Here is a 26,548-nt window from a genome sequence, read left to right on the forward strand (position 1 = left end):
CAAGGTAATCTGTCAGCATATTACAATCAACATCAGTTATTTTCTTAGGCATGGGCGTCCCCCACATATTGGGTGGTCTGCCAAAGACCACCTCATACGGGGATAGCCCTGATCTCGAATGAGGAACCATCCTCATATAGAATAGTGCAACTGGCAGGGCGACTATCCAGTCGACCCCTTTCTCTTTACATATTTTCGCGAGTCGTGTTTTCAGTGTCTGGTTATGTCTTTCTACAAGGCCAGCTGCCTCGGGATGTCGGACGCAATGGAATTTCCACTGATATCCTAGCAGGAGTGAAACCTGCTTCATGAGCTCGGACGAGAAGGGCTGTCCGTTATCTGAGTACACGATACGAGGCAAGCCGTACCGTGGGAAGAATTCTCGAACCAGCTGCCTGGCAGTGGTCGGAGCAGTGTAGTCTGGGACTGGATATGCTTCGGTCCAACGGGAAAGTGCACAAACCACTACGAGGACATACTTGAATCCTCGACATCGGTCCATCTGGATATAATCCATCTGGAGGACTTCAAAAGGGTGATCGGGAGGATGAAATCCACCTTGCTCTACAGGGACGCTTTTACCTGGATTGAACTGACAACAGATCATGCAAGTACGCACTTTCTGTTTTGCTGCTGCTCGTAAATGTTTGTTGTACCAGAGATTCTGTAAACTGTCTAACATGGCTTTTTCTACTAGGTGGGCTGGACTATGTGCGGTATTTATTATGACTTGAACCATAGAGTCGGGGAGAAACCATGTAGATTTTCCCTTCGTCATCCATCCCTGATCTGTCTGGATCCCTCCTAGTTCAGTCCATTTCTTGATTTCATCTGAAGTGGCATGTGTCTGAATATCGATTACATCTAGTGTGGGATCCTTAACAGTCATACAATGTGTCGGTACTATAATCTTTGTTCCATCAGTTGTCTGGGTGTGAGTCAATGCTGTATGTTTTGCTGTTTGATCTGCCAGGTCATTACCCTGGGAAACAGAGTCTGTAACTTTAGTATGTGCTTTACACTTCATGATGGATATGCCCGAAGGCAGATGTATTGCTTCTAACAGTGCTTGAATGAGGGGACCGTGTTGAATCTTGGCTCCGTGGGAAGTCAAGAAACCTCGTTCTTGCCATAACATTCCGAAGTCGTGTACGACTCCGAAAGCATAACGAGAATCAGTGTGTATATGTTAACATTTCTGTTCTTGGCTAGTATACAGGCTCGGGTCAGAGCAATGAGCTCTGCTGCTTGAGCGGATAGTGTGTCAATACGATGTTTTTTTTTGACTTCGGTTTCAGTGGTTACTGCGTACGCGGTCACTAACTCTCCTGTACTTGTTCTCATGCATGAACCGTCCACATAAAGTGTCAGGTCTGGGTTGGTCAGTGGAACATCTGCTAAGTCTCGTCGGGGCTTTGTTACTGCATTAATTATCTCCATACAATCATGCGGGGCTGAATCTGTTATAATGGAGGGTAACAATGTGGCAGGATTTAGAATGTTACAGCGTCTGATTTCTATGTGGGGCTGGAATAGTGTCAATTCATAACCTGTCAATCGTGCTATAGTCAAGTGTTGAGTCTGGGTTCGGTTTAGAAGGACCTCTACAGAATGTGGAACTTGTACTGTCAATGGATGTCCTAATACAATTGAGTCGCTCTGTCTGATTGCTAAGGCTGTCGCTGCAACTGACTTTAAGCACGCAGGGAGTGCCTGGGCTACTGAATCCAATGTACTCGAAAAATAAGCGCAAGGCTTATGTGAACCTGCTTGGTCTTGAGTGAGGACAGACAATGCTGTACCATCACGTTCTGTAACAAAAAGTGTAAAAGGTTTGCTGTAACATGGTGTCGCTAGAACTGGTGCTTGACATAAAGCTTTCTTTAATTCCTCAAAAGCCTGTGTATGTTCCTGAGTCCAAGGAAGGGCAGTCGAAGTCGATGCCTCCTGTGTTGTCAACTGAATGAGTGGTTTAGCTAGAAATGCATACTGGGGAATCCATTGTCTGCAGTACGAGGTGAGGCCTATAAAGGCCCGCACTTCCTTTTGTGTCTGGGGTTGTGGCATATTTACAATTAACTGGATGCGGTCAGGAGTGAGCTGTCTCCCCACTTTGGACAGCAAGTGACCCAAGTACACAACTTGCTGAACACAGAATTGTAGCTTCGAAGGAGACACCTTGTGTCCCTTGTCGGCCAGAAAATGTAAAACTGTCAATGATGCTTGTTCACATTCGGGTTCACTTCGTGCGGTGATCAGCAGATCATCGACGTACTGCAATAAGGCAGTGTTAACTGGCATTTGGATACAATCAAGTTGTCTTTTCAGTGCTTGGCTATAGATGCTGGGGCTTTCTGTGAATCCTTGAGGTGCGCGTGAAAATTTGAAACTTCGTCCATTTAAACTGAATCCGAAGAGATATTGGCTCTCTGGATCGATGGGCACACTGAAGAAGGCGTTCTTGAGGTCAATTACAGTAAAGAACGTCGCTTCTGAATCAATAGCAGTCAATAAAGATGAGATGTCGGGAACCACAGGGTACTGTGGAACAATGCATTTATTCAGTTCTCGTAAATCAATCACCAGCCGATATACTGGCGGTGCATTGGGATCAGTACGTTTAAGAATCGGAATGATAGGGGAATTACAGATATTGGAGTCGGTTTCTACGACCACTCCTTGGGCAATAAGCTCTTCAATGATTTCCAGTAAAGCCACGACAGCATCGGGTGGTAACTTGTATTGTCTGATTCGGGGTAAAACAACTCCTGGTTTGAGTGTTACACGGTATGGTGTAATGTGCATACAACCTACATCGGTTGGGCCTTGTGCCCACAGGTGTTCCGGTACATTTTTCAATCTGACATCAAAATCTCGTAATACATAGTGACCCTTAAAGTCACGCAGAAAAAGTCTAACTCCTTCCGGAGAACAACATATCACAGCTCCTAGAGCCTTCAGCGTCTTTATTCCTAACAAGTTTTCTGGACATGATTTCGTGAGTAACAAGTCTGTAACACGTGATAATGGACCTACTGCTAAGGGGACGGGTTCTGATACTTCATTTACAATAGGCTTTCCTGAAAAACCAAGGGAAACATTCTGTGAGCCTGAGAGGGGTGCCCCTGGGACTTCATCATGGCTGATTGTTGTGCGGCTTGCCCCTGTGTCAATTAAAAACTTTCTGTCTTTTCCCAATACCTGACTATGTACGTAAGGACCCTCTTGATCTACAGGAATCTCGATAAGGGGCAAGCCAACCTCCCTCTCTAGGCTGTTTCATGTGTATCGCTGATAATCAGATTGGGCATACTGGTACATTTGCTGTGAAACTTGCTGAGTCGCGGCAATGGGCTGTGGCTGTGATACCGCTACGGTCTGGGCGGTGTGTGATGAAGCATGTATAGGCTGTGTGTTCTGTGAAGTCTGTGGCTGGACCTGGTCTTGTCTAGGCTGACGCGGTCTTTCTTTAGTTTTACCTGTCGCTATATTGTGTTTCAGGACTGGACATTCATTTACGTAGTGGCCTGGCTGCTTGCAATAGTTGCATGTCCCTTTAACGGGAGCTGCTGAGTTATTTGTCTGCGTCCCACCCTTTTTCTGACCGTCAGCTGGGACTGACTGGGCAACTAGTATTTTCATTTTCGTGTCTTTCATACGTCTTTGTTCATGTTCTTGTTCTTCTCTAATTCTGTTCTGATGATATTGTAACATTTGTAACATCTGGGATGGCGTATTTGCTTGCCATGTACTTTCGACTTTATATACACGATTCTTAACCTGTGTTAGGGAATTTTCTACTAATTTACTTACAAAAAGGTGTGGGTATGACTCGCTACTTGGTTTCAGGCCACTATTAATAATGAAACATTTCTCGAATCTTGAATAGAAGTCACTAGTATCTTCATCGTGTTTCTGTTTACAGGCTGAGATCGCGTCCCAGTCTTCCTTTTTAGTTGTCAATAATCTTGGCAAAACCTGTACTATCAATCCTGGTAATGCTTTAGCTTTCTCCCCAAGGCCTAGCCCTGGAGTACGAATTTTTTCCTCGTCTTCTATTTCAGCCCATATAATCTTTTTATCTCCCACCTCCCATTCCTTTTCTTTGAGTTTCTCATAGATGCCAGTAGGCAACAGTACTTTAACAATTTCATAATATCCGTATATGTGTAGTCTCCCATGAGTAACATATCCTTAAGTTCTCGGTGAAAACCTGCAGGGTCTTTATCGTGACAGGGTACTAGTTTCTTCATTTCTAACAATTCTAACTTTGTCAAAGGTGTGTACACATACACGCGTTTCAGGGTATTATCGGCACCCATAACTGGGTGTACTTCTCGTAAAGGATTCTGTCTGTCCAAATGCTCCAAATGAAACATTTTTCTTTCTGGGGGCAGAGCTGAAACATGTTGAGGGCCTAAGAAAGCGTTATATCTGTGTCGTTGCTCTAGAATTATTTTTAATCAACTTGGTACTTAGACCTCTCCATCTATTCATAAGTAGTGCTTCTAATGTATCAGGTAAGGGACCTGGGTCCGAATGTTCGTTTCTGTATAACGTGAGAAGATGCTGAATCATGTATACACCCGCTAATTTCTGCTCGTCTGGGGAAAGGTTCAGAAATGTCTGTGCTACTGTATCATCATTGTATATGCTAGGATTGTCAGCCCATAGTACTGCTGACCGGGCTAGTTCTTGTTCATCCATAGAATTTAGTACGTGGTACCCCATTCGTTCTTGAAGCTTTTTATCGGTATCTTGAAACAGATATTCAGAAGAATTCGGTTTTGATATACCAGACAGAAAAACTCTCTTGCTTTCTGGGCGAATACCTTTCCTAAGGTAATTTCCCTTACCTACGTACGCTATCATTTCTTTAGGTAGTTGTTCGGATTCCTCTCGGTCGTCCTCCTCGGAGGAATCAAGCCGATCGTTATCTGCTTCCCTTTCTTGTTTCTTTCTTTCGTGTATCTCTATTACTTCTTTCCTGATCTTTTTGTACATACTTGCTATACAATTCTGTTTATCGTGTTTTCCCTCGGCTATGTTCTGGCCCCATTTGTTTAGTGCATCCATTTCGTCCTGGTCTACCCCAGGCCTGTCTTGTTCTCTTATTAGACAGTTTATGAAGAACCGTAATATACAACCTTGAGTGTCAGCTTTCTGGTGAGCCAGGGCCTCTTTAATACAGTCAGGATCTTCCCCAGTCTGGATAAAATGGTATATTCTATCTAGGTGATCAGTCATTCCTGGGAACAACATTAAGTAATCTGTAACTTTTCGTAAGCGTAGAGATGCTAATAACATCCTATCGTCTTTACCGGGTACTGGATCGTATCTGCAAACTGGAAGAGGTTCTTTAAGCATGTCGAAATTTGAGGTTCGGGGTGTACGGTTCTTTAATATGTCCCTTATGTTTAACCTATGTTGTTGTGGCGGGGTCTGGTAACCCCCTGTCGCACCTCCAGAGGCGGAGGCTTGAGCATGACTTGTCTGTGGGGACTGTGTAAGTAACTGAACTGGTGTCTTTCCAGGGTCAGGCCCAAACGGATTCAGGGTATTTATCTTAGGTGTAGGAAGTGGTGGAGGAACAGGTGGAACAGGATTCCGGGCGGGTGAACTTTGTTGTGGTAAGGGCGGGACATTGTCTTGGAGTGGGTTGCCACCTCCGTCACCGTCAGCAGGTGGTACCTGGGCAGGTGGATTGGTGTAAGCGGGAGCTACATCATCTAGATAGGAAGCAAGGAATATGTCCTTTGTAGTCCTGTGATTTACTTTAGTTGGAACCAATGGCGGTGGCAGATCTTTCGGTATTTCTGAAGTGGCTTCAGGCGAACCCTCGGTCACTAAGTACAAGGTTATTTTGCATGCGGTCTACTTGTTCTGCCTTTACTCGGATCCCCTCATTAACTAATTCGTTTTCTCGAACTTTATCCGACTCTTCTCTATGTCTGTCTTCTCTTCGGAGTGCTTTTTCGGCACGTTTATGTGATTCTTTACGCCAAAATCCTATGGCGTCTTTCTGAGATTGTCTGGCTTTCTTTTTCCATAGCGCTTCTTCTACTTTCAGGATGCACTCGGCATCCCAAGTTCCTGTAACGGGCCATCTGTGTCTTTCTTCTAGGTGCTTAGTATAATCGGCCCATAAATCTAGGTACAGTATGGCATCTAAGCCATGCTTATGGTACATAAAATTTCCAGGAGTGTCCCTAGGAGGGATAGGAATTTCTTCCTCTAGCATCCCTTTCCTAGTTCCTATCTGTCTTAACTTATTGAAAAGCGGCATCTTGTTACTTAGTACTGGATACTCGATACTTGTCACTTACTTCTGAACACAGCTAGTTACACAAAAACACGGTAATGTACACAAAACAGTCACTCATACCACGACATTAATCACATGAAACATTTTGAACACATATGACTACCCTTTATACTAGATGTACTGCTAAACAGCACAGATACACTGTTGAGAACAGTGCAAGAACTTGGATGCTAGATGTACTGCTAAACAGCACAGATACACTGTCTAAAACAGTGCAGACCGTGTTTGTGTACCCAAACCCGTCTTTACCGGATACATAATGATGCACCCGTCTAGATGCGTCCCCAGCAATGGTACTCACCGGGAAGCACGGAACAGAAGGCCTCGGAAAACTCGACTGGACTGGACCGGACTGGACTCGACTCGACTCGATACGTGAATACTTCGGAACTTCGGAACTGGTAGGCCTCTTGACACCTCGGACCTTGCTTCTTTCGGCTAGGCTCTGGTCGGGATCCTCCGCACTCCTCACCGCCTCGTCTGGGTGCTGATCGCAGTCTCCGTCACCTCCGTAGGCCTGAGGGAGATACAGGAAATCCTGCGGGTACGCGTAGTGTCCGTCACGACTGTGGCAGGGGACCAAGGCTGCAACGCACCAACCGGCGCGTGGGGTGGGGGAGGGGTCCCTATTCGGGCGCCAGAATAATGTGGTAAATATTTGATTTACCGTCTTAATTTCTATGCAGGTAAGTACTTAAACAAAAATAACTCAATCGGAAAGAAAGACGCAGAGTCCGTGGTGTTAGAGTTCTTAGGGGTTTTATTCCTTAAAAAGGAATGGGTCAGGTACCGGATATCGGGTTCCTGCCACCACTGGGGTGCAGGAAGGGATAGAGCATACTTTATTGACATTACATTACTTTTATACTTAATATACACAATAGAAGTCAATGCAGAAGGCGTAACAGCTGAGAGAAACAAGATAAGGATACACACGTGTTAGCAATACGTAATCAGAAGGCGTGAACTAAGGCGTGCACAGAGGTGTGTTCTAGAAACGTCACATGTAAGTGTCAGAAGTGGGTGGCTCTATGACAAAATAGTGCAGAGTCAGCAGGAATCGGTAGCTAGGATGCGCGCGCAGCTGCATGACGTGTGATTGATGTAAAGTTGGAGGGTGCAGGGGACTTGACATTTACACCAGAGGAAAGGGACAGAAGTCTGGCATGTCAGATCAACTCGTTCCTATATCATATCTGGTATCTGATGTTTGGGAACCATATTATCTAGAAGGAAAAGGTCTCTCGGACAGAGGCTATTCTATACTGACTGTGAGTGCGTGTATAAGCGTCTAGGTGTCTGCATGAGATGCGAGGGGGCATGGGCCTACCATGGTAACAGAGACTATGAATTACTCGGACGGAGACAGTGAGGCCGGGCCCTTTGCTCTGCAGCTGGAAGGATGCTTACTTAAACTAGTAGGCAGGAATGTATTTTTGAGGAGCGGAACAGATAATTCGAAGGTTGAATACAGTCTTGGCAGGCAACAGGCTGAGCTAAGCGCCGTGAGCCGCGCAGGGAGTAAGGCAGAGGTCACGGGTACAAGGGCCGGCCCAGGCTGAGGCATTTCAGAGTCTGAAGGCAGGAAAAGGCTCGATGGCAGAATTCAGGGCCTACTTCGCCTGGGCTGGAAAACGTGTAAAGTACACCACAAAAAGACGTTGGCAAGGCATACTTAGGAACGGAATATTCAACCCGTTCAGGGTGGGTCTGAAAGAGGACATGTTAACGTTGGACGCAAATGTGTTTGCGTCTTCATAGCTGGCACAGGAGGGAAGTTACATGCACTTTAAGTTCGTACATGGAGACGGTGGGGTACACGTTAGGGAACATTTCTTGACCATAAAATTTATATTTCCTCAGGACCCATAGATTTACCGATTTTAAATTACCGATTCGGTAAAATTCGGTAATTTGAAATCGGTAAATCTTTCCTACCTACATCTAGCCCATAATGTATCACAAATTTCCTAGACCACTTTAACCAGTGACGTAGTATCTGGGCAACCACATGTTTTACCCTTCACTATGTCTACTACCATCCTCAGCTTAGTTGTTGTTATGTTTTTTAATAACTTTAGTTGTGCCATATAGCCCAAGTGAGCCTACTTCGTTAATCCTGTTCCAACCATATAGTTTGTGTAGAGTGCTATAATGCATAACAACGCTAATTGCTACCTTCAAACATGTTTTGTTCATTAACATTAAATTAAAATACATTTTGGTTAAGGTACAGTACTCAGCATAGTGCATATAGGGACCTGTGGATGTTACAATTCATCATATCAATTTTTGAGGTAAAATACTGCATCTAGTTTTTATCACACAATAATTTTATAGGCAAGAATAAAAATCCTCACTGGAATTCAGCCCCTGTGGGCTTTTGGTGTCGAGCTCTAGAATGTATTGTGTTTCTAGTCTTCTTAGTTCAGCCTGACGGTTTCCACCACGTCTCAAACTCAAGATTGAATCCAACACATAATACCTTAGATGTTCTAACTTGTTATCATGCATTTCTTTAAAATGACGTACCACCGGGTGCGATAAATCAGAATTAGTGATCGCTCAAATGTATTGGAGTATTCGCATGTGAACTTGAAGCTTTGTGCTACATAGCGCAATCCACAAGAGCACTCCAACACATACACTGCATGGTCAGGTTTACGTGTTAAAAATGTATTGATGTTGATGGGTTCATCTTTAAAGGGTATTGAATATGATGTTTTGTTCACACCAAATCTGCACTCTCGGCACGTGGTGCATTTTACAAATCCCTTCCTTTGTGTTAACCAATTAATCTTCGTTTTAAAACTCGGGGTTGCTACTGACTAGAACATCACTCATGGAGGTGGCTTTTCTAAAAGTAATAGCTGGGCTTTTTGGTAATATGCCCCCTATAACAGGGTCACTTAGTACAATTGGCAATTTCTTCTTGATTATGTTGGGTAGGCTATTTTTCTGTTTGTTATATGTAAGGATCAGCCTTTTACTTTGTTCTTCCTGTGGTTTTTGACTTGCTGCTATGGCACGTGTATCGCTGCCTGATGTTCCGAACAACAACTCTGATCTACTTAAAGCATGGGTTTTTCTGATTGCTTTGTCAATTGTGCTCTCCTTAAAAACCTGATTTTGCTGTCTCTTCAGGCTAGCATCAACTCGTTATCATTGCTGCAGCTTCTCCTATTTCTAAGCATTTCTCCATATGGGATGCTAGGTGTTTGGGGTGGAAACTTGTAGCGTGTAATACAGTGTTCCCAGCTCTCTGTTTACAATGTAATTTCATTTAAATTTTTCTGTTTACAGTAAACACCTCTACATCCAGAAAACAAACTGATTCTCTACTTAGAGTTGCCGTAAGTGCAAGTTAATGTCATTGACATTTATTTGCGTGATAAAATTCCTTGCATTTTCTTTTGTACCCCGCCAAATCACAAATAAGTCATCAATATACCTTAACCATACAATTACATGCTTATGTAATACCTCCTTATTAGTTTGCCCTGCGGCCCAACTCCTCCCACCATCCCATGTGTAGAAAAGGATTGTTTGGGGAGAAGCTGGCCCCCATTGCAACACCCTTGATCTGCTGGCAAATCTGGTTTTTGGAACATAAAGAAGTTATTCTCTAGGCAAAATGAAGTCTTGCTGAGTAACATCTTGTTATGTTGGTATAAACAAATTGTTCTAGTGCCTAAGAAATGTTCCAGAGCCTTTATACCATCCTTATGATGGATACTTGTGTATAGCGTAGTGACATCCAAAGTCATTAATAGATAGCCCTCTTCCCATGTGCAATTATGGATGTACCTGAGGAAGTCACTAGTATCCTGTATATAGGATGGCAGAGTTCGCACATGTTCCTGCAGGAAAAAATCAATATACCGCGATGTGTTCTCTAACAGACCTTTCCGTGCCGAAATGATTGGTCTCATGGGTGGCTTAGTAGCATGTTTATGTGTTTTTGGAATAAAATACATTCCAGGCTGTAGAGAGCCACTCGGGCTCTCCACTACATTTTATCTTTCCCCCACGCACGCACGCACAACCCCGGGGCGGGCTCGCGCCGGGGTATAAATAAAGATGCGGAAGACCGCTCGGGGTCTTTCCGGCTAACTGATAGCACGAGTCTGTGTCCTTCATTGTCATAGCTAACTGCCACGTGTTAGGCCTACCTTCCAACGTTACACTGGCGACGAGGCCGGTTGTTCCCCACGCGTGCCTGCTGCCTCCTGCACGCCGTGGTGCCGGTCTCCTGCTGCGGTGCCTACCCGCTCCATCGTGCCGGTTCCTCCTCCGCCCGAGACCCGCCCACGCGTCTCCCGTGAGGGAGCGCCTTCAGCTGGCGGGACTCGCGGAGCCGGTGCACAGCGGTGTCATCCTGCGGTGAGTGCTCCGTCTGCCCGCCTGCGCGCTCCCCGCGCTCCCTCGATTCGCCAGCCGGCGTGGGGGAGGTGCGCCGACTGCCTACGAGGCCCCGCAGCTGCACCACATGGTCACGGCCTGCAGCGGCCCCGCCCCTTCAGGAGACGGCACTCGAGCGGTGCCTCTGCCGCGTGTGCTCGCGAGGCTCCGAGCCCAGCTTTGCTCGCGCTGCACCTGCCTGCGCTGCACGCGCCATCATCAAGCCTAAGCCAAGGCAAAATTCGGATCTGCAGAAGTCCGTCCTGCTCGCGCCTGAGCAGCGCATCCACGTGACTCCGGCCACCCAAGTTGAAAAAAAGGGCATTACTACACTAAAAGGACATAGGGGAAAGAATTGCACACAGGCACAAACCAGCCCTAGTAAAGTTAGCCACCAGCCTGCCCACCTCTGGAGCCCCAGACGCTCCGCCTGCATCTCGGCCCCCCCCCCCCCCTGGGCCAGTCCTCACAGCGCTCCTTCACGTGGCACACCCTACGCCACCACAACTCCGGAAAAGCACCGACACTCCTCGCATAGAGCCTCGCCATGAGCCAGAACGCGACAGGAGCAGCCCAAGACGGGGCTGTCCAGCCTCCACCACCAGCGGTCCAGCCGCCGCCAGCGGTGCCTGCAGCACTCCCACAGGCCCAAGCCCCAGCAGGACCCCCTGCACCTGCACTTCCTGCACACCTGCATGCCGGCGCAGCGCCCATCCCGCCTTTCAGCGAAACTTCAGACCCAGCGACAGCTGCGCTCCGGTGGAGAGCGTGGGTCGGGCGCCTCAATCTATATTTCAAGGGCACCAGAGAAACGGATGGGACAGTGAAGAGGTCACTCCTCATCCTATACGGAGGTCAAGAAATCTACGACCTGTTCGAATCGCTCCCCAATACCGGACCCGAGCATGACTACGAGGCCGCCGTCGCGGCCCTCAACGCCCATTTCGACCCACAGCTTAACAATGACTTTGAAAAGTTCAAGTTCAAGCGCGCCTGGCAGACTGAGTCCGAATCTGTTGACATGTACTATGCTCGACTCCGTCGACTTGCGAGCACGTGCCCGTTCACCGACCCCCGAGAAGAGATCAGGGATCAAATCATAGTCGGATGCAAGTCGAAGCTCCTGAGGAAACTAATCCTCAGGCAACCAGGAATATCACTTGACGAGATACTCATCCTGGCCAGATCACATGAACTGTCCGACGCCAGGGCCGAGGAGATGGAGGTGGCGTTGCGCACCCCGGTCATCGCCCCGACAACAGCGAGAACCCCGACCATCAAAGAAGAGCGGGTCAACGCAATTCACAGGCGATTCCCGCCAGTAAGGCAGAGACAGGGCCCACCACGAAGCAACCGCTGCGGATACTGCGGCGAAGATCATCCTGCCACCGCCACGTGCGGCGCCAAAGGCAAGACATGCCTCAAGTGCGGGCGTCTAAATCATTTGCCGCCGTCTGCCGGGGAGGAAAGTTCTGATCAGCAGGCCTACGTGCCCGAGCGGCGACACAGCGAATCCAACAGTTATCACTTGATCCGGAGCGACCTCCACCTGACACCGAGGCACAAGACAGACGGCCCAGGTACGAGGACGACGAAGATGACGAGGTGTACGTCGTCTCCTATGTCAGCCGAGCATCTACGAAAAGAAGGCCACCACCCATGTGCTCCATTACCGTTGACGGGACGAGTGTCAACGCGCTGATAGATACCGGAGCGTCCGTCAACATCATGGACTCGGACCAATATGAGAAGATGTCCCCGAAACCGATACTAGCACCATCGGTGGCAAGAATATACACCTATGGAGGGACAGAACCGCTACCTCTTCGAGGGGTGATCCAAACCACCGTAGTCAATGGGGAATACTCTACGGAGACCAAGTTCCACATCACGGAGGGCAAGAAGGGTACCCTCCTGAGCTGCCACACGGCGGAAGATCTCGGCCTGGTATTCTTTGCCAACCAGGTGCACCAGGCACACGCGGACTTCATGCTAAAGGACTTCCCCGAGCTGTTCAAGGGCCTAGGCAAACTCAAGGGACGGAGGTTCAAACTACACATAGATAAGACAGTCAAACCCGTCGCACTCAGGCACAGGCGGGTGCCTTTCAATCTCCGGCCACAAGTAGAAGAGGAGCTGCGGAAGCTCGAAGATCTGGGGGTAATCGAGAAAGTGTCGGGACCGACACCCTGGGTCTCCCCATTGGTCGTCGCCCCCAAACCAAAGCAGCCAGGAGCCATTGGCTTATGCGTGGACATGAGACTTCCGAACACAGCTGTCAAGCGCGAGAGGCATATCACCCCCACCATGGATGATATCATAGCGGACCTCAACGGGGCGAAGTGGTTTTCGAAGCTGGACCTCAACTCAGGCTACCACCAGCTGGAGTTAGAGCCGGCCAGCAGATACATCACCACCTTTTCGACGCACGTAGGGCTGCGTCGCTACACCCGGCTCAGCTTCGGCGTCTCATCTGCGGCCGAGGTTTTTCAAAACGCCATTCGCGAGGTGCTGTCAGGCCTGACAGGAGTAATTAACCTCAGCGATGATATTCTCGTGTATTCCACAACCCTCGAAGAACACGACGCTAACCTGAGAGCGACCCTACAGAGGCTTGCTGACAGCGGGCTAACCTTGCACCGAGCCAAATGTGCCTTCTACCAAGAATCGGTGGACTTCTTCGGATACACATTCACCAGGGAAGGCCTCAAAGTGGACCCTAAGAAAGCGGAGGCGATCAAAGCTGCCAGCACCCCGCGAAACCCAACTGAAGTGCACAGTTTCTTGGGCATGGCCACGTACTGCGGCCGGTTCATACCAAACCTGGCTGCCATCGCGGAACCTCTCCGGGCCCTCACCCGAGCCGATCAGAAATGGGACTGGACTACAGCCGCAAATAAAGCGTTCCAGAATGTCAAGGCTGGTCTTCTGGACAACACCACCATGGCCTACTTCCAGCCAAGGGGAAGGACCAAGCTGATTGTGGATGCCAGTCCCGTGGGACTAGGAGCCGTTCTCTTGCAAGAGTATGGGCCGGAAGAGTGGAGACCAGTCGCCTACGCCAGCAAGGCACTGACGGACACGGAGACCAGGTACGCGCAGATAGAGAGGGAGGCCCTGGCCATCAAGTGGGCATGCCAGCATTTCCATCTCTACCTCTGTGGACAGGAATTCACGGTGGTCACGGACCACAAGCCTCTCCTGCCCCTCTTTGCCGGGACCTCACGGTTAGCTCCCCCACGGATCGAACGGTGGGCTGTCCAGCTGCAGGGCTACCGATTCAAAGTTGTGTTCCGGCCTGGGGCTCACAACCCCGCTGACTACCTGTCACGGCACCCGGACGTCACCTCACAACAGCTACCCACCGAGGGCGGGGAGGAAGTGGAAGAGATTGTACACATGGTCACGCATGCCGCGTGTCCAGAGAACATGTCGCTCAAAGAGATCGGAGACGCCACTGCAGAAGATGAGACTCTCACGAACGTCCGCCGAGCCCTCGAGGAAAACCGCTGGGCCCGCTTCCTTGATGGCGCCGCTAGCCTCCGACCAGAAGTAAGCCATGCCAGACAGCAGCTATGGCACATACGCAGCAAACTCAGTGTGGGAGAGGAAGGAGTGATCCTGCGAGGGCACCTCATTGTCATGCCAGAAAGCCTCCAACAACGAGCGTTAAGCCTAGCCCACGTGGGACACCAAGGCATGGCTAAAACGAAAGCGCGCCTAAGGAGCAAGGTGTGGTTTCCAGCGATGGACAGCCAAGTGGAAGCGATGATACGATCCTGCCACGCCTGCACGATCACCGGGGGCGAACCCATTCCAGCACCCGTAATCACGGAAGAAGCGCCTCGGGCTCCCTGGACTCAACTCAGTATCGACTTCGGCAGCTTCCCGGATGGAAGGCACATGTTGGTGCTGGTGGATTCCTTCTCGAAGTTCCCAATAGTAGAAGTCATTGCATCCACAGCATTCCCACAGGTCAAGAAGGTACTAAACCGCGTGTTCGCCACGATGGGTCTCCCCGAGGAAATCAAGTCCGACAACGGACCCCCCTTTCAAGGGAGAGAGTTCCAATCGTATCTGGAGGCCCTCCGAATCAAACACAGAAAGATCACCCCGCTGTGGCCTCAAGCCAACGGAGAAGTGGAGAGACTGATGCGAACAATAAATAGAGCCCTTCGGATAGCGGTGGACAATGGTGAAGATCTGGAGATGGCCCTGGACCAGTTTCTAGGGGCATACCGACAGACACCACACTCGACGACCAAGTGCGCCCCAGCCCACGTGCTGTTCAAGCGAGCCCCCAGAGACAGCATACCCACGGCGAGCACGTGGATGCCGGAAGAGAGGGACGCTGAGGCTACCCAAGCACGGAGGCAGGCCACCAACGCCAAAGCAAGCCGGCATCGCCGTGCCAAAGAACCAGACATCAGAGAAGGGGATGCAGTGGTCGTCAAGGATCGCCATCCCGGATGGAAGTTTCGAACGCCATTTGAACCCGAAGTGTGGAGAGTGGACAAGATTCAAGGGACAATGGTCACTGCAAAGAGAAACGGACAGACCGTGACTCTAAATATCTCATGCTTCAGGAAGGCAACGGAAGCAGCCGCTGGACACCAGCGGGTGGAAGAAACGGAAGCGGAGGAGCTGGTGCTGGGAGACTCAGACTATCCCAGTTCCCCGAGTTCTCTGCCAGGACCGCCACGAGGGGAGGTTCAATCGAGGCCAATGTCACCCGGCCTCGGCATCGAGCCGAGTCAACCAAGGGCAGTAGAGGCGAGCGCAGATCCAAGGACAACCCCGGCTGGGGTTGTCGAACCATCAGGGACCCAGAATCATCGCTACAGCCTGAGGCCCAATCCGATGCCCAGCCAACGGCTAAGGGACTTTGCATGGACATCTCCTTGAACTGTGGTCCGAGTGTCTGGGAGCAGAAAGAACTAAAACAAAGGAGGGATGTAGAGAGCCACTCGGGCTCTCCACTACATTGTATCTTTCCCCCACGCACGCACGCACAACCCCGGGGCGGGCTCGCGCCGGGGTATAAATAAAGATGCGGAAGACCGCTCGGGGTCTTTCCGGCTAACTGATAGCACGAGTCTGTGTCCTTCATTGTCATAGCTAACTGCCACGTGTTAGGCCTACCTTCCAACGTTACACAGGCATAATTGGATGGTCGTTTTTCAAGTATTTATATTCATCCGAACTGAGCAGTCCTTTACTTTTCCAAGCAAGTAACTTTAAATAGAACTTACTCCATGTGGCACGATGTTGTTCCTCTTGTAGCAATCTCGATCATTACATATATGTATGGCATAAGGAGTATATGTGCTTAAGGTTTTTGGAGTTTATAAATGTGTACATATCTGTGTTTGTATGTGTGTGTGTTTAGGGCATTATGAGTGCAGTAACATATATAAATAAGCATTAGCAAACCAATCGGTCTGTGGTGTTTGCTACAAACCCTTTGGCTTTGTCAATGCCTGTTTTGTTTTGTCATGGTTTTGTAAAACTTCATCGCTGAGAGAGCTGCTTGGTCCATGTCAATATATAAAACGTTGTCTAAACGCAAAAAAAATGTTTTGGACTCAAAATACACAGATTGTTTTTCCTCTAGTAATTTCTTATTTTCCCATGTCAAACTTGAATCACAGGTTTGGTCTGCACTGGTAAAATTACTCACACAAAAAAAGATTAGTTTCGAAAACCATCCTCTATCGAAATTATTTTATACTCTTAATTGTCCTTGTAAAATGTAACTAGTTTGTCTGGTATGTCTGGGCTCGAAGCTTTGGATAATCATATCCAAATGTGGTTACTGGAAATTGCGCTAAAGATCATCACCCTACCATTTCCTTTTTCTCTCTGAAAAAGCCATTTGAAAATCAGATAAACAAGATGTATTTTAAATCAATTCAATGTGTTGCAACACTTCAGTTTCTTTGCATGCTCTGCTATTAGAAGTAGAGCGTAACTCTTACTGGGCGGGGAGATGGAGTTGGGGGTCGGAGGTCATGCTAAATGTAAACTCCTGCTCTCACAGAGTACTTCTGAGAAAACTTAATTGTTAACCATCTCATCCCTTGTGGCCATAGAACACAGAAAACCTCTTTTGCCGCTTCCATGTTAATAAGGCTAGAGGCACATTCTAGTCTCCTTAGACTGCCATTGAAATTTCAAGGGTACTACCCAGATGTTGTTGTAAGGTTGTTTAAATCAGAAGAGGATGGTGAAGTGCGGTCATTTGGGCAGTACACCTGGATTTAAGATTCGTAGACTAGAACTACAGAATATCTGGTTGTTGTTATGAAACCGAATTGCTTCTTAGTAGTGGTACTCTGAACGTGTTTTCAAGCCAGGCGTAAAGTGTATTTTGCACAAATACTCAAACTGCACCTTTCTACAGTTATGATAGCACTTTTAGACCACAGCTGGTATATGGAATGTGATTGGAAATAGTGTTTCTGGGAGAATTAGAAATTACAAATAATAGGTAAATATCGTTCACAATGAATGCGATACAACGCATTCTATGTCAGGACTGGAGGCGAGGATTATGCCTTCTCTCTTCGCTTTATTATCATAGCAGCCTTAGAACAACAGAAGACTACCTTTCCCATGAACATTAGGGAAATCAGTAGTCAACAACAAGAAACAAGCATTCACAATGCAATGGTCTCGGCATTATTAAAGGTAGAGCTATTGGCATTGCTCATGACTTTTTTTTTTAAATCATAAATAAATGGCATTGTCATTTACAATGCCAATAGCTTAATCACTCGCAAATGCATGACCGATTGCATTTACACCCACACAGAGCCACACACACAAAGCCACCCACACACACAGACAGAGCCACACACACACACAGAGCCACACAGAGCCCCCCACACACACACACACCCAGAGCCACACACACACCCAGAGCCACACACACACACCCAGAGCCCCCCACACACCCAGAGCCACACACACACACACACCCAGAGCCACACACACACACAGGAGAGCAAGCACAGCGAGGGGGCAGGGAAACAACTCCGCTTCTCTGATCCATTTGTGACTCACCACCTTCACTTCTCCTACCACACAGCGCCTTGAGGCAGCACAGCATTGTGCAATTGCATTCATGAATTCATTTCCCTCACAGCTCGGAGGCAAGGCTCGGAAGCGGTTTGTGGCCCAATGTTTTTCATAGCTCTCTCTCCCAAGTAGCAGACCAACCTGGGTGCTGGGTGTCTCTGTGTAAACATGCGGCGTTTCTTAGCCTCGGAGATTCTGTGTCCCTGGCCGTCATGTGGCGACGACGCCTCGTTTCCCTCACTCGCCTGCCAATGTTCCCGCCTGTCAGTCGTGCTTCTGGCAGAGCGGGCAAGGTTTGCGGGGAGGGGGTGAAATCCCGGGAAGGGGCAGGCTAGGGCAAGAGCAGGGAGTAGAGGGGCGCCCGGTTAAATTGGTACGAGAGTAGGGGGAGCGTTCAGGGGAGAGGTTATACCAGGGAGTGACGAGAGTGTCGTGGATGGGAGGTCGGGAGACAGCAGGAAAGGAACGAGTCCAGTCGCACTCTGATGGGGGTTTGTTGACAACAGTGTGACGAGAGTGCAGGGGACCAGCAAGGGAAAATGCAAGAAAGGAGGTTGGGAGGACGCCCGGGCCCCACAGTGAACTTGGGGTGAAAAGAGAGAGGAGAGATAAAAGATTAGGATGAGATAGCGCACTCTCAGATTGTGACAGGGCGAGGAAAGACAAACAGAGAGAAACAGGAAGGACAGGGTACGAGCAGAAAGTGACGGTGTGCTGTCAAAGTGTGGTGGAAGTAAAGAGAGGGCGAGAGAAAGAAGAGGGGAAGAGCAGAGAGCTCGCATGGTGTCAAAGTGTTGGAGGAGTCGAAAGAAGTGAGGAAGAGGAGATGAAAAGAGGGAGAACGGTCGCAGAGGGTGAGGGGAAGTCAAGGCAGTGGATAGCGGGGAGAGAGGCCGCGCTCACAACGTGTTACAAGAGATTAGGAGAGGGGAGCGGGAGCGACATTAAAAGCACGATACAGGCTTTTAATGAAGAGTTAATGGGTGAGGAGGGACAGTGGGAGAGCAGGGGAGGGAAGGTCGGAGATTAATCATGCTGCGATAGTGGGAGAGGAAAGTGAGGAGGGGGCCCGGGGAGCGTGTGGAGAGAGGGCTCTCTCTAAGTGTCAGTAATGAGGCCCAAAGTTTTGCACAGAAGCCACGGCCGAAGTCCACGGAGAGGGCCCCCATGCTCCGGACCGAGTCAGGAGCTCCCAGGCCCACTCCTGCACAGTGACAGGGGTGGGGCAGGGGGTTTGTCCAACATGTTTAAAATGCCCAGGTTATTGTTGCTTTTTACTTCCATTGGGTTCAAGGATACCTCAGTCCCATTGTTTGAAGTGCCAGCCTCACTGCCATTGGTTGACTTCTTAGGCCCCGCCCCCACCTCTCTAATTCGGGTCTAGTTGCGCCCCAGGTGGGGAGAAACGTAAAGACGTCTTTAATAGCTCAGTGCAGCCCTTTGCCAACAGGGCTGGTGGAAAAATTGTTAACCTAACACGTTACTATTTTCACTAGCCCTTCCCATCTTTCATGGACCTTTCCAGAGTTATTCCCATGTCCCTATCGCTAGTTTCCCAGTCTCCCCGTCACTATTGGCTGGTTCGCCGGTATCCCTCAACAAATTAAAGACCACAAAGCAGGAAGGGAGTACAATTGCAAGTATAGTAAGGATATCTTAAACCACAGTACTAGAAAGGAAAATTGCCCCTTGCCGACAATAGGGTGGTATAAGACAGCCATAAAAAGTGAGCGAAGGGCCCCTATCACCCATGAGCCCCGGTATCGCTGCACCTGGGCACAGTGCCAATCACCTGCCACCTTTAGTTAGAATCATCTCAGTGCCCACGGCGAGGAACCTCTCCCACTGGGCTTTGTTCTCCAGCGTCGCGGTGACCCGAGTCTAGGACTTGGAGACGGGCCGCAGGGGGCGCAGAGCCGTCGAGGCGGGAGGCGGGTAGAAGCTCTGGGCCGGTGTGGGGTAGGGCACGGGGCAGCCAAGACACTCCTGAGCCGAGAACTGCCTGTGCAGGGAAGGACCTGCAAGAGAGGGTAGAGTGTGAGCGTCACAGGGAGGGAACGAGGGAGAGCGAGCGAGCACCACTACAAGAGATGAAAGAGAGAGGGGCGAGAACTTCAAAGGGAGATAAGATTAGACATGTAGAGGAGTGAAGCAGAGGAGGGGAGAAAGAGAGAGGGTGCGCCTGAGAAATAGAGGGCACAAATAATGAGAAAGGGAAGCTAACAAGACATGAACGAATGGGGAGAGAAATGGGAACTGAGGGGCAAGCAGAGAGAGAAAGACAAACAAAGGACATTGCGAGGAGACTGCAGGGTGAGAAACATAGTTAGGGCCCGGCACCGAGAAAGAGATACAAGGGCAGAGGGAGAAGGAGAGACAGCAGAGAGGAAGAGGGAAGGAGAGAAAGGGCGGGTCGGGAACGGGAATACAGTCGGAGTGAGCCATATAGTTAGAGCCCGGCAGCGATAAAGAAAGGGAGGGGGAGAGACAAGAAAGAAGAAGAGGGAAGCAGGGAAGGGTGGGAGAAGAAACCTGCAGCCAGACATACCGAAGAGCGCACCTCACACCCAACTTACTCGCCGTCACACAAATCATCTCCTTATGCAAATGGCCTCGCTAAACTATAGTATTTCAACTTGTGACCAGTAAGTCACGAATACCCGTATCCTGGCCGTTGGCACATTAACACACTGAGCTAGGGAACACAACACGTTTATTTGCAGTTTTCAAAGGGTGATCACGATACAGGGCGCAGGGAGGTGGCGGGACGCATGGCGTGCAGGGATGTGAAAGTTCACACAGGGTTGGCGGTAGGCACGGCGCACATGGTGGACGGCATGCGGGGCCCACACCGGGGACGGCAGGCTACATGGCACACACAGGGGTTGGCGGGAGGCACTGGGCGCATACGGGTTGGATAGGGTTGCGGGAGGCACTGGGTGCACACGGTATCGGGGCGCACATGGGGGATGGTGGGAGGCACAGGGCGCAACATAGCATACATGGAGATGGCAGGACACATGGCGCACACGGGGATGGCGGGACAAACTGCGCAAACGGGGATGGCGGGATACACGGCGCACACGGGGATGTCAATGGCCTGGTGCTTCACCTTTGCTGTCTCCATCAAATGTTAAAGCCTCGTCACCACAAGGCCAGCTGCGCCGCACGCCTCCGGCCTTTAAATTTACCCCGCTACCCTCCGCCACCTAGCCTCTGGCCGCATTTCAGTCGCCTCACCTCTTCATGCCATCCTTGGCCCCTTTGTTCTCGCCTTTGCCGTCGGATGCCATTTCCTGCCTGCTCCGTTTAGAGATTAGAAAGTAGAATGGAGGAATAAACGCGCGAGGCACAAAGAAGAAGCCGCTGCAATTCCTCGTGGCATAGGGGATTCAACGCAGGCTCTACTTTCCGATAGCAACGGTACTGGTCAAAAGAGGGGATGGGATTAAATAAATCTGCGCTGTTTACCTTTCCTTCTCTTCCTCCTGGGACTCTTTGTCAGCTTTGGACTCAGTCTTGCTGTTAGGGCAGACGGCAGAAGACACGCGCAAGCACTAAAGAAAAGTGAACATTGAGCCCCCCCCCCCAAAAAATGGCGGCCGCAAAGCGCCGAAGATTTTCGGATTCGGGCGTGTATTTGTTGTTTTGAGTGACAGATGACGTCACTGGCGAAAGAACAGCAAAATGTACGCCCCCGAATCCGAAAGAGACGGAGCTTCTTTTGAGGGACGCCTCTCTCCTCCAATGGCTGGCCTCCGTTTAGGAAGCCAGCCAATGGAGGAGAGACGAGGACAGAGGCGGGTGCAAGCACTCTTACTCAAAGTCATTAAATCTCCGACTTCCGGCTGGCAAGCCAGCTGTCGGTCCGAGACCTAAAAAATGACCAATCATAACAGTCCATCCTATCCAATCAGGTTGCAGCAGTCCCAACATAGTCTGCTCTCAGTGTCCTTTCCTCCTCTTTCTTCGCTGCTGCGCAGCCGAGGTAAGTGCTTTCCTTTATTGCTGTCTTTCACTTAATGTCGCGCTGTGGGGCGTTGTTATGTTCATTACAGCTTTGGACCTTGGTAACGCTGTGTTTCACTGATTCTTGTTGTTTAGTTTACAGTGTTCAATCGTCGCGCTGTAGCGTGTTGTTATGCTTATTGCTGGTAGCGCTTGCTTATGTAGTAAATCATCCTGGTATCACGGGCAGTGACGTTAGTCTGCAACGCGGGTTCCCGCTTCGGCGGGGTTTTGATGTATGTGTGGATTTTGTTTGCTTTTCGCCGCTTGGTTTCCTGCTTCAGCGGTTTCCTCTGCGGAAGCGTTCGCGCTTGGTTTTTTGTGAGGAACGAGTGCCGTGTTCCCTGTCATAAGCCGCGGGAGCGTTCCCGCCCCTACGCGGCCGTCTGGTGTGCTCACGGCCTCCCGCCAGCAGGGGGCGTGGGAGGCTCTTGATTTGAGCGCGCGCATTCAAACCCTTAGGGGTTTGTGCGGAACCCATAGTGCGAGCTCTGGCCTGAGGCCATACGCCTCTTTGGTTGTATCATCCGCACGATCGTTTCAGCACGATTTTAAAAGATCTGCGTCCACGCTCCGTAGGGCACGTCTTCGGAGTCTGTACTTCTGGACAAGCTCGTGAGAGCTATTTACTGCGCGATCTCGCGCTTGTGGGCACTGGACCCAGGCCATTTGAGGGATTGATCTACAGCTTCTAAACCAGACAACGAGGGCCCAGGGGGTTCCCCCGCTAAAGTTGTGAGTTTCGCATTGTTCTTTTGGCTGACACCCAGCTCAGTTAAACCTGCTGCAGCCTGACAACCAGGCCTTTATTTGGCATCTGCTCCTCGTGTTTTGTGATATCATATCTGTTATAATGGAGTATAGTTATGACGATGAGGAGTACCAGTCAATTTATAGGGCGGTGGGGGAAGCCATTTCCCTCCTTGAAGAGCGACTCACGCAAAATATTGATCAGGCCCTTGCGCATCTTGCCGCGCTCCCAATGGTTCCTGCCCGCAACCGGTGGCCTCTGCTTCACAAGTCCCAGTCACGACCCTTCCCCTCCCCCGGCCAAACGTGCACGCGATGTGGGGGTGGATTCTTGCGCATTTGACCGCCTTAAAAGAGCTTTTCTGGCAACTCAACTTCAGTTACCTCCTGCAGACCCTCTGCCTCCTGCCTCCGGCCCGCAGGCCCTAACGACACGGAACCGGGTCCCTCCCAACCCGTTCCTGCTCCCCCAGTCCCTGCCTCTGGTATGTTTGACCCGGATGAAATTGTTCACCCATGCTCCTCAGTCTGGGCGCCCGCTAAAAAGGTGTCAGAGTATGTGGCCATGCGCATCCGCAAACCTTTGGAGAAGGAGGCACGCAATTGTCTCCGGGCGGAGTGTACTTGTCCTTCTTTGGAAGGCAAAGTCACCCTTACACCCGAGATTGACCTGCACATGGTGACTTTTCTCATGAAATTCATCCGTGATCCTAAGAAGGGGATTGGTCGCTCATGGAGGGCTTGTCAGGACAAGCTCTTAGATGTCCTGGGGCCCTTGACAAAAATTCTTGACATGGCTGAGGAGGCCAAGCTCTCAGGCTCGCTGATTTCTCCTGACTGTCTGTCTGGCTGGGCTCAAAGGGCCATAGTGTTTTTAGGGAATGCAAATTGTGCGCTGTCCATAGAGCGTCGCCGCTCTTTGTTGATCAAGGTGGACCCCAAACCTGGGGACCTTGCAGAGTCGGAGGCTGGCCCGGCTGCCCAGGGTGGTCTTTTTGGCGACCCGTTCGTTAAAGAACTGGGCAAGTTCGTCAATACTTTTACGTCCCTGGATAGGGCGCAGACCACTATCAAAAAGGTATTTTGAGAATCTGAGCGAGCGTGGCCGGGCAAGGTGGCCAAACGAACGTAACCCGTCCCGGCTCCGGGTCCACGCGCTGTCTCAGCACTCATAGCGGCGGTCTCAACGACTTTTTCCTGCCGCAGACGAAGGCGTGAGAGGGGCACCGATGTGAGGCTTCAGCAGAGAGGGACAGCTCAGGTGAATTGTCCCGGCAGCCTCTCTATCTGTCCCCGCAGTCTGCCCAGCTCTAGAAGCACCCGCTCAAAATGGCGGCGCGGCCGGTGCGGTGCCTCCCGACGGCGTGTCCCAACTACAAGCGCTGCTCCGTACCCGATTTATTCCACGGGAGGCAAGTAATGTTCAATCTGGGGGCAACAGCGGCAGTTTGGCGCCGAACAGCGCGACCGATCCCGGTCTATTCCCCGCAAGTGCCTGACTTCAAGATGGCGGCTGCGCTGCATTTTCTAGCGGTGAATCTGCGCGCTATGTACCTGCTGCCTTGATCTCCACGCTGATTTTCTGCTTAGAAAGGACTTCTGTACCCTCACTCTTTCCCTGGACACAGAGGCTTTTTAGCAGTGGCTCGCAGGGGTGGTGTGGGCCGCTATCTCCATCTTTGTGTGCCTGCCCCTCCCCCACTGCGGGGATCAACATGTGCAGGTCTGGCCCGGGTGTCTTCATCGCGAGCTGTCACCCTCTTACCATCATAGCAGCGGTGACACACAAGAGTGCTTTATAAGACCTGGCTGTCTGCCTGAACCCACTGCCTCCACGTGGTGAGATGTCCCCTTTCTTCAAGCTGCCCGGGTGAGCTTCTACGAGGGCCCTGAGGTGTGAGACGGCGTAGTGAGAGGGCTGCCCCTGGATTTGCTGCCCACGGTCATTCTCTACCCCAACACAGGAGCCACGAGTTCACCCGTGCCAACGCAATTCGGGGGGGGACACTCTATGCCGCCTAAGAGGGCAACGGCCAAGACTCCCAACAAGGTCTCAGACTTTTTTTTATCGGCAGAAAAGCAATCAACGCTGCGGGGAGACGAAAGTGGAGCTGCAATGGCCCTTACGAAAGCGGATCTTTTAGCCATGTTTAAAGATTTCAAAACCGAGCTGCGCAAGGACATTGGCCAAGATATCAAATCCTCCATTGACCAGCTGCGATCTGACCTGACGGATCGTCTATCCTCCCTGCAACAAGACGTGGACTCTATAGGCACTAGAGTCCTTGACCTTGAAGCCCATCAGCAGGAACAGGAGCGACTTTCTACCGAAGTCCGGGAGGACGTGCGTTCGCTCAAGGAGCAATTACTCCAGTCACAGCTCAAGGCGGAGCACCTCGAGAACAGGGCTCGGAGAGAGAATATACGCATCAGAGACCTGGAGGAGGGTGCGGAGGGGCCAGACCTGGACGCATTAGTTATCAGCCTCTTCTCAGAAATTCTGTCACCGCAGACCATCAAAATAAAATTGGACAGAGTCCATTGAGTGGGGTCTCTGCAACAGGGGGAGAAGAAAAGGCCACATGATGTCTTTGCTAAATTTCACTCATATAAGGTGAAGGAGGCAGTCCTGCAGGCTGCCAGAGCTAGAGAGTCCGTTGCATTCCAGGATCACTCCTGCACCATTTACCAGGATGTCACGCCATCGACTCTGACTCGGAGACAGCTCAGACCCATCACCACCAAGCTACGTGACGACAAGATTAGATACAGATGGACCTACTCTTTGGACTCAGCTTTGACTTCCGGAACAAGCGACGCTATATCATAGACCTGCAGGAAGGCCTGAACTTGCTGGGCATTTCCTCGGGAGACAAGACTCTAGCTCGGGTGGGTCTGATGAGGCTGCTAAGGGAACCTAGTCGACCTCGGCCTGGTCACATAGGGGGAGACGCTGATCGCTTGTGGGCCCATTTACTGGATGAAATTCATCATTTATGACTTACTTGCAGTCCTGGCCAAGGACCTCTGCTTGACTGAATGTTCGGTGTCAGGGGCCTGCATCTACCGGGAGAGCTGGGACTGGTATTCCCTATGCCCTGCTGCGGCCCCTGTGATTGACTCGTTGGACAGTGTTTTGACCGCTGGCGGCCTCCCACATAAGGGTGCTGTTTTCGTTTAACTATTGGTGGGTTGGCCAAGCGGAGACTCTTCTGTCTTTTGGTATGACCTGGGACTTATGCTGTTGTTGTCTACTGAATTCATGAATGTGACTGTGTCTCCTTTTTCGATAACTATGCTCCTTCGGGCATGGACCAATGCGGGGTCTGGTTTGTGGTCTTACGTACCTGTATTTGTCTAATACACCGCACCATTCAGCTTTTGATTATGCTTTGTTGGGACGGGCGTGGACGGGGTCCTCTGACCTGATGTCCCCCTTGGTCTTCAAGGGGTTACTTCGACCCCATAGAGGGCTGATGAGCCCGTTCGAATGTTCTTTTTGTTTTTTACTTGTTCTTGTTTTTCAGGGGTGTTTTGGGGGGTTAGGGAGGGTTGTGGCGGCGGCTTTTTTACTATGGCTCCTATGAGATTTGCAATGATGGGGTTTGGTCAGGTTTGTCAGCTCTGGTTGTGCGTTATGAAGGGGGGAGGCGAGGAGGGGGGCAATACGGGATATCCTGGGATGGAGGTAGAGCGTAGTCCATTGGGTGTAACGTGATGCCGATCGTCATTGGCACCTGGAATGTTAAGGGTCTCAATTCCCCACAAAAACGCCACAAAGTGTGGAAATACATTATAGACCACCATCTTGACATTGTGGCCCTCCAAGAGACGCATCTGGCTAGAGCTGAAGACTTGCTCTTCCGACACAAACACTTTCCTCGAATCTACAGGTCTTCGGCTCTCACGAAGCACAGAGGGGTGGCTATCCTGTTCCGCGCTTCAGGGTCTAGAAGAAGCGTTTTTAGTCAGGTAGAGAAAGGG

Source organism: Lissotriton vulgaris, chromosome 1_2 (genome assembly GCF_964263255.1).
Source record: "Lissotriton vulgaris chromosome 1_2, aLisVul1.2, whole genome shotgun sequence".
NCBI lineage: Eukaryota > Metazoa > Chordata > Amphibia > Caudata > Salamandridae > Lissotriton > Lissotriton vulgaris.